Source organism: Pteropus medius, unplaced genomic scaffold (genome assembly GCF_902729225.1).
Source record: "Pteropus medius unplaced genomic scaffold, Ma_sr-lr_union100, whole genome shotgun sequence".
NCBI lineage: Eukaryota > Metazoa > Chordata > Mammalia > Chiroptera > Pteropodidae > Pteropus > Pteropus medius.
The window spans coordinates 1,080,384-1,088,396 of record NW_024350927.1 but is presented as its reverse complement, the minus strand read 5'-3'; the positions used below and the strand labels follow the sequence as shown (position 1 = coordinate 1,088,396).

At 52.2% G+C, this 8,013-nt stretch overlaps 1 pseudogene; it reads left to right on the top strand.

The window, feature by feature from the left end:
* The first annotated feature begins 6,195 nt into the window (after positions 1 to 6,195).
* Positions 6,196 to 6,314, top strand: LOC120585972 (uncharacterized; annotated as a pseudogene).
* The last annotated feature ends 1,699 nt before the right edge of the window (positions 6,315 to 8,013 follow it).

Here is an 8,013-nt window from a genome sequence, read left to right as displayed (position 1 = left end):
TCCAAGAGCAGGACAAGGAGTCCCACGGAGGCTGGCTGGATTTCTACCCTCAAATAAAAGGACACAAACCACATAGTTTTATTTTGAGCTCATCTAGGTCTAGCTAGTGCGAAAACTTCTGTTTAGGTTCTGGCATCTCCAGTTTAGTGGAGACATTCTTTAGGGCATCCAGCAAAAGTGCAGTTCCCTTGACACGTGGCCCCTTCGGCTCTTCCATCTTCACTCAGAGCCCGAGGAAATAGCAGGCATTGGACAAGGAAGGCTTGGGCTGGATTCGTGCACCCATTCGACATGGGCTGGCACTGCCGAAGAGGCTGGGGCACCTTAGCCACAGAACAAACAATACCTTGCCCTATGGAGTTACAGTCTCGTGCGGAAAGACAGGTAATTAAATAAACGTAACAAATAACTAACTTATATTGTGCGGGAAGGTAATAGGAGATATGGGAAAAGGGAAAATTAGAGCAGAGTAAGAGGGAGCAGGAGGGAGGGGCAAGAGGGCAAACTGCAGAATTACAGGGGGCGGCGAGGGAGGCCTCCCTGGGGGGGGTGCGATCTGAGCGCAGACATGCAAGCGGTGAGGGGGTCAGCCTCCTGGGTGTCTGGGGAAGAGCGTGCCAGGCAGAGGGAGCAGCCAGTGCAAAGGTCTTGGGGCAGGGGTGCTGGTGTGTTCCAGGAACAGCAAGGAGGCCATTGTGGCTGGAATGAGGGAACGGGGAGAGGTGTGGGAGAGGAGATTAGAGAGATGGGAGGGGTGGAGGCAGATTCGGCCATGGGAAGGACTTGGCTTTTATTCTCCTTGCAAGGCGTTGAGCAGGTGAGCGATAGGAAAACTAAATTATATAGGTGCCTCAAGCTGCTACTTGGAGAACAGACTGCGAGGGAGCCAGGCAGAGGGCTGTTAGAGTAACCAGGCGAGAGATGAGCGGGGCTCAGGCCAGGATGGTTGTAGGGTGGTGGGGGGGTGGTGAGTAGCCATCGGATCTGTGAAGATACTTTAAAAGTGGAGCCGATGGAATTTGCTGACAGGTTAGATGTGGGGCTTGAGAGGAAGAAGGGTCAAAGATGACACGTAGCTTCTGGGCTCTCGAATGGGCGGATGTACAGTAAAACGTCCTGACTGGCACTGCCACTTCCTGGCTGGGATACCTTGGGTACACGAGTCATTTAACATTTCTGTGCTTCAATTTCCTCAACTGTCAACCCGAGAGAATATTATTCTAAACCTCCTAAGATTATTATGAGATCTGACCTGGGACATAGCAAGCATGCAATAAGTCTTAGCTCTCATTATTATTTTTGCTGCTGTTATTGGTGTCGAATCCAGACTAGGTGTAAGCGAACCACAGCCCGAGAGGCCTGTTTTTGTAAGTGAAGAATGATTGGAACACAGCCAAACTCGTCCTTTATGTGTGATCTGCAGCCTGCTTTCCCGCCACGGGGGCAGAGAGGAACCATCGCAACCATGTACAATCGCAAAGCCCAAACTACTCACTACCTGGTTCTTTACGGAAAGTTTGCTGACCTCTGCTCTGGACCTCAGCAAAAGTTGCTCTTTCTGGGGTGGAGCTTTGTGTACCCCGCCATCCCCGACACCCCGAGATCATCCTCCCTGGGCCCATGGCTCAGTCTGATGCCGGCTCTGGGAGAGATGCGGGGGGCTGCACAACACTTCCTTCCCGAGCATGCTGTTTGTGGTAATCGGGTGCCCATCACACGGTGTCGCTTGGGTGACACGATGCTGTAGAATTACATGGCTGAGTGGAGGGGTTAATAGCAAATGGGGTACGTGGTTCTGAAAGTCAGAACCTCATCTGCCAGCAGCTGAAGCGTGCACCCCTGCCCCGTCCCTGCCTCCCTGTCACCCTCCCAGGCTCTGCAGTCCATCAGCTACAGGTCTGGGCAAAGCTGTCCATCAGCTACAGATCTGGAAAGAAGACAGACCAGCTTGAGAGGCATCCGGCTGGGCTATGACGCAGCTGTGCCCCTCCCTGGCTGTGTGACCCAGGGCAAGGCACCTAGCCTCTAAGAGTCTGGTGCTCTCATGTATAAAAGACAGATGGCGTAATATGTTTGGCCCAGAGTGGAAACTCATTTTCTCAGGGACCTTGGCTGCCTTTGACCTAACATAAGGACCTAATCGCAGGGCTTGGCACATGCTAGGTGCTCAGGAAATATTTGCTGAGTGAATAAAGGAGTGCAGAGTGGGTGCCTAATCACTGTGATCATTAATGATAATAATAATTTCGCTAGGAGATTGCAGGGTTCTCTGAAGCCTAGCATCTCTACCTTCCTCTGACCAGCCCCCAGGGACCTGTGCCAGTTTCAGGAGCACAGGCGGGGTTTTACCAATTGCAGGAAGAAGGACAGAGCCTGTGGAGGCTGCAGCCACGTTTGGATTCTGCTGGAAGGTGAGCAAGAGAGCGAAGCCATGGGAAGCTCTGACACACAAAGAAAGACAGGTGATAGATGAAAAGACAGACAGAAAGATAGACTGCTGGGTAAATAAACGGAAGGCATAAGTAAAGGTAAACGGGCAGGTTGCCAGGCAGGCAGATAAGTGACGGCTGGTGTCCGGTGCCCAGTGCCTCCTCCTCCCTCCGCTGCTGCCCTCTTAGTAAGAGAGCGGAGTTCAGGGTGCCAAGGTCTGAGGGAGAATTCTGGGAGCAGCAGAGCCACATATCAGCTGTGTCTGCCTTTATGGGCAGAAGCTACTCAAAGGGACGAGTCAGGACAAAGGTAGGCAGAGTGGCAGGGTGTGCCCGGAGAGCTTTAACCAGAGATAGGAGTCTTGAGTTTGACCTCAGCTCTCCACTTGCTGACCGAGTGACCCTGAGCAAGCCCCTATGTCCCCGGTCCTCCATGCCATCCCCTGCCCTGAGCCTGAGGCAGTGTGCGGGGATGTCTCCGACACGGAGAGGTGCAGAGAAGCTGTGAGTGGCGATGATTACTTGCAGGCACCCATCTGACACCTGGCTGGGGGAGCTGAATGACAAGATGCAAAGCTATGATGATGTGAGGAATGTGGGCATATGCTCACCCGCATATGGGTCTGTCAGCTTGTGAGGGGTAGGAGCTTAACAATGAAACCGGAAGGATCGATGTCATAGCCGCTGGCTTGTCAGCCAGACTGCCCACCTCGAGGGGTCGAGTGCGGGGACTCAGCTCCCTTGCTTCACAGCTACGGCGGGCTGGGCCACAGGATGTGGGGCACATGTTGCTGTCTCCAAATCACAAATCACCCCACAAAGTTATCTTGACATTCAGAGGCAGAATGGGCTACATAATTTGCAGAACCCGGTGCAAAATGAAAACGTAGGGCCCCTTGTTCAAAATTATTGAAAACAGAGCACTAAAGCCAAGCCCCACAGGTTTGCATTCCTGCAAAGCCGGCCCTGTCTCAGGTACTTGGTCCCTGAGGGGAGGAAATTGTTAGGGACAGGGGCTTCTGAGCCGTGCAGTCCTCAGTGTATGCCTCGCTTCTACCACTTTCTAGGTCTGTGACTTTAGACAGGTCACTTAATCTCTCTGTGCTTCGGTTTCTTCATCTATAAAATGGGAGTAACATTAGCATCTATTGCCTGTGCTTGTCGTGTCAAGTAAATGAATGAGTGCACCTAAAACGCTGGGCTGTGCCTGGCACAAGTACTCAGGAAATATCAGCGATCGTTATCATCCTGCTCACCAAGTGACAAGCTAGTAGGTGACCGAGTCCAGAGTTGGAACCAGGGTGGTTTAAATCAAAGCCTTCCCCAGGCCCCCAGCCCAGGGTCAGATTGTGCAGCTGGCCTGTCCCAGGCCCCAGGGATGGGCGGGAGTCGCTTTTTTCCTGGAGGAGCTCAATGGCAGGTGTCTTTAGGAGCAAATGCATCAACTGCCGACACTGGCTGTGAGCCCAGCTTACTCTGCTCCTTGCGTCTCTCGGAGCCTGTTCCTGGCGTCCTCCTCCTCTCGACAGCTCACTGAGTCTGAAGCCTGAAGAGGGCAAGGCTCAGGGACAGAGCTGTGGAGGACGGGGTGCTTGAAATGGGGGTGGGCTTACAGCCCTCTGGGGATTACCTCTATTTAAGACCCACCCTTGTGCTAGAACCTTTGATCCGACTATATATGAGAATTAGGTATGTAAGATGACCATCGATTTACATGCTCCTGCCTCCACATGACCAAAGAACGAACTCAAGCAGATAGTCCATGTGTGGGCGTGGTGGGCAGACCAGGCTTGGGTGGGAGGTTATTGAGGAAGTGTGGAGAGATGGGTAAATCAGGAAGGACTTCCTGGAGGAGCTCCTACTTTGACAGGCACTTGGCAGCTGTGTCTTCCCCTATAGCCTCCCCTCATCATGTGAGAGTGTGTTGCCATGACAACAGCAGGCACTGAACCTTGGGACCAGAAGTTGCCTTCTGGTCCTTTGCACTTGGCGGCCACAGGGGCTGGGCAGGTCCGACGTGGTGGGTGAGGGACAGCTGGGTGCAGCCAAGTAGAGTGAGGTAGAGGTTGGCAGGCAGCTCTTCATGGGCGAGGGCTGGTGTTTGGCTTTTATTGTAAGTAATGAGAAGTCTTTGCAGAGTTTTAAGCAGAAAAATGACTTAATTTGATTTACGCTTTTACTGGTTGTTGGGTGGAGAATAAAGGATAGGGAGCCAAGATTCGAGGCTGAGACCAGTGAGAAGGTTGTCACCATTATCCAGGCAGGAGGTGATGGTGGCTTGGACCGGTGTGGTGGGAGTTGGAGAGAAATGGACATATTAGAGATTTCTTTCGAGATGAGATTCCCAAGATAGGCTGCTGGTTTTGAGGTGGGGGATGAGGAAAGGGAAGAATCAAGTGTGACTCCTGGGAAGATTAAGGGCTGGTGGGGGGATGGATGCGGAGGGAAGGGGAGATTTCTGTCGGGGCTTGCGGAGTCTGATTTGCTGCCGAGACCCCTCAGGGGTGCTAGCGAGAAAGCCTGAGCCTCAGGAGTGAGGCAGACCCCTTCTCTCACCGCCCAGCTTCACAGTCAAGTGTCTCCCAGGGCCTCGTCGCTGCCAAAGGGTAAAGTCGTCAGGTGTTTGTTCTTCCACCCAACAATGCTCTGACCCTTTTAGAGAGCCCCTGAGTGGAATTCAGGCAGGAGGTATGGGGAGCAGTTGGTGGACTCGATTGAATGAGATCCTTACAAAAATTCCCTCTGTGCTGTTCTGGCATGTGATAGATCCTATCTCCAAAACGAAGGATTTTATGTAGTTTGGGCAGAGGAAAGAAAGAAAGAAGAGGAGACTGAGAGAATGAGGTAGAAAGAATGGGACAGCAATGGGAGGGGTAAAATTAGAAGGAGAGCTGGAACAATGAGGCAGAAAGATGGAGAGAGAGGGATGGACATGGAGGTAGATAGAGATGGGGTCAAAAAGAAGATGCAGGTGGGAAGAGAGAGACCCAGAGGGAGAGAGTGGGCACATTCAGAGCCTACTTAAAGAGGGGACCATTTACAGAAACATAGGCAAGTTTGAAGGGAGTCACTGAAGAACAGAGCACCCAGGGAAGGGAGCACCCCCGCCCCCAGCATGCCAAAGCTAAGGTGAGGAGCCGGTACCAGAACCTGTCAGTGATGGAGGAACCATGAATGGGAGCTGCAGAAAGAGGCAGAGGGAATCTGGGCCCGGTGTGAGGGGGAGGGGCCGGGGCTGGGGAATACATATGTGTCCCCTCTCCTCTGGCCTCCAATCTCCTGCCAGTGCCACCTGGGCCAACAGAAGCCAGGGTCATGGGAGCCCTGGTGATGCATCTAGAGATCAGCATCTTGGGCACAGAGCCAGGCAGAGCAGGGCAGGGCAGGAGTCTGGAAGGGAGATGGAGAATATCCAGGACAGGGACGATGAGACAGAGAGAGAGGAGCAGAACCTTAGAAAGATGGGGCTGGAAAGAGAGATGAAGTTCAAAGATGGAGGCAGGAACGTGAAAGTGCTGGGCCAGGGCAGGGGAGACAGATTGGGGAAAGGAAGGGGCCACTGGCTACTGATATTCCCTGTGTTCACTGGCCGCGCTTTTTCTTAGAGCCACAGGACTGAGGCCCCCGATAACAGCTTTTTTTGTTCCTGGAGACATGGTCTAGTCACCAAGTCAGAGCCTTGGGCTGCTGCGGGCCCTGAGCTCTCTCCACAGATGCGTTTGCTCTCTTCCTCAGGACGGCACATGAGGATAATTGAAAGAAAATGGTCTATGGCCATGCTACCCTAAATAAGCCTGAGCCCATCTGATCTCGGAAGCTAAACAGGGTCGGGCCTGGCTAGTATTTGGATGGGAAACCACGTAGGAAGACCAGGTGCTGTAGACGTAAAAAATAAAAAGAGATTGTAAGCTGACAAGGTCCTTGTAATCTGTGAGGTCAACCAAGGTTTTCCTTGCCTAAAAAAATAAATTAAAAAAAAATAATTGAAAGAAAATGGCCCTTGATGTGATTGTCCCAGGTTTTGGGTTTACCCTAATTAATTGCAGGCATCCTGCTTCATCTTGCCATTCCTTCTAGAAGTCAGGGACACTCTGAGAATAAGGCACCCCTCTCCTGAGCATTCTAGTGACAAACGGTGGCCAGCCCTCCTGCTACTCTGCCTGGACTGAATTAAAACCAAGGGCCAGGGTTTAGGCCCTCGAGGGACGCTAGGGTCCATTGCAGAGGCATGAGTGACATCCTGGCTGGCAATGTGGTTTAGGAAGGTCTGGGATCTTGGAGGTGTTTGAAACAAACATCCTCACCCGCGCCCCTGTGACGTGGTCAGAGTGCAAAGTGTCTGTATACTGATGTACTTAAAGAAACATTTCCCCCCGAGTTATGGAGATTTGAACTCTCAGTCTGAGGACTTTGAAAAAGACCCACGCAGGTCAGTGCAGGAAAGACCTGGGCAGCTTGAGGAGCCTTCGTGTCGTCATTTCTTTGGTACCATCGAAGCCCGGTCTAGAGGCAATTTCCCAGAGCATCTCTACTCTGCTCTCTCCTGCAGTGGGACTAACCACAGCCTCCCTTGCCGGACAGCTCTGCCCTGGAGTCAATGATGGGGAAGAGAAGGGGAGTTAATACTGGCCAAGCATCTACACAGCCTGTGCTGGAAACCCGCACGCAAGTGGAGTGGGAAGCGAGGTTGCTTAGGGGTGAATGCTGGCTCTGTTCTGACTGGCTGTGTTCCCTTCAGTTAGTCACTTAACCTGTGTCTACTTCAAAGGGTTGTTGTAGAGATTAAGTAAAGCGTAAATGTAAAGCATTCAGCCTAGCATATTGTGAGTGCATGTATGTATTTGCTGTCATTGTGTTCTCTCTTTTAGACTTTCCCTAAACCCCATAAGGTGGATCCTATTAGGACCCCCATTTTGTAGGTGAAGAAGGTGAGGCTCCAAGAGGGCCATGACCTGCCCAGAGTCATAAGGCTGAGGAAGAGGCATATACCTGGGCTTGTCTCATGCCCAGCCTGTGCTTTTTCTGCTGCCGACGCCTGCAGTCAGGTGTTGCCTATGTTAGCACAGAGAGAAGGGGGAGGAAGTGAAAGATGTTCTGAAGCTCCCCAGTAGGTCTCCCTTGCTCCTCAAAGTCCCCTCCTGAGGCAATCTGGTGGCATTTTCCAAACTCGCGCTGATAGTCCTGTCTCTTGATCTCTTGAGCATCTCTCCTCCTTGATTCCCAAACCATCAGATCCACTTCAGATCAGAGAAGCAGCTGGCACAGGGCTGCCCCATCCATCACTTAGGGGAGCTTCTGCTCTGCTTCTGTAACAAGCTATCCGCCGTCTCCAGGCTCAGGGGCCAGGATGACTGGTGCCCGATTATGGATGGCAGGACCTGAGGGGAGGGTGATGGTCAAGTAGTAGCCAGCCCAGGGCCGCACAGACAAGGCTTTCTGCTTTGACATCTGGGTCAGCTCTAATGACCTAACCTGACTTTTGGCTCTGGGATCCATGAGAGAGTCCCTCAGAAGAGAAGAGAATAGACGGTAAGAACGGAACTTATAATTCTATGTGTTGGAGTGAGGAAGGTCAAGCAGTCCT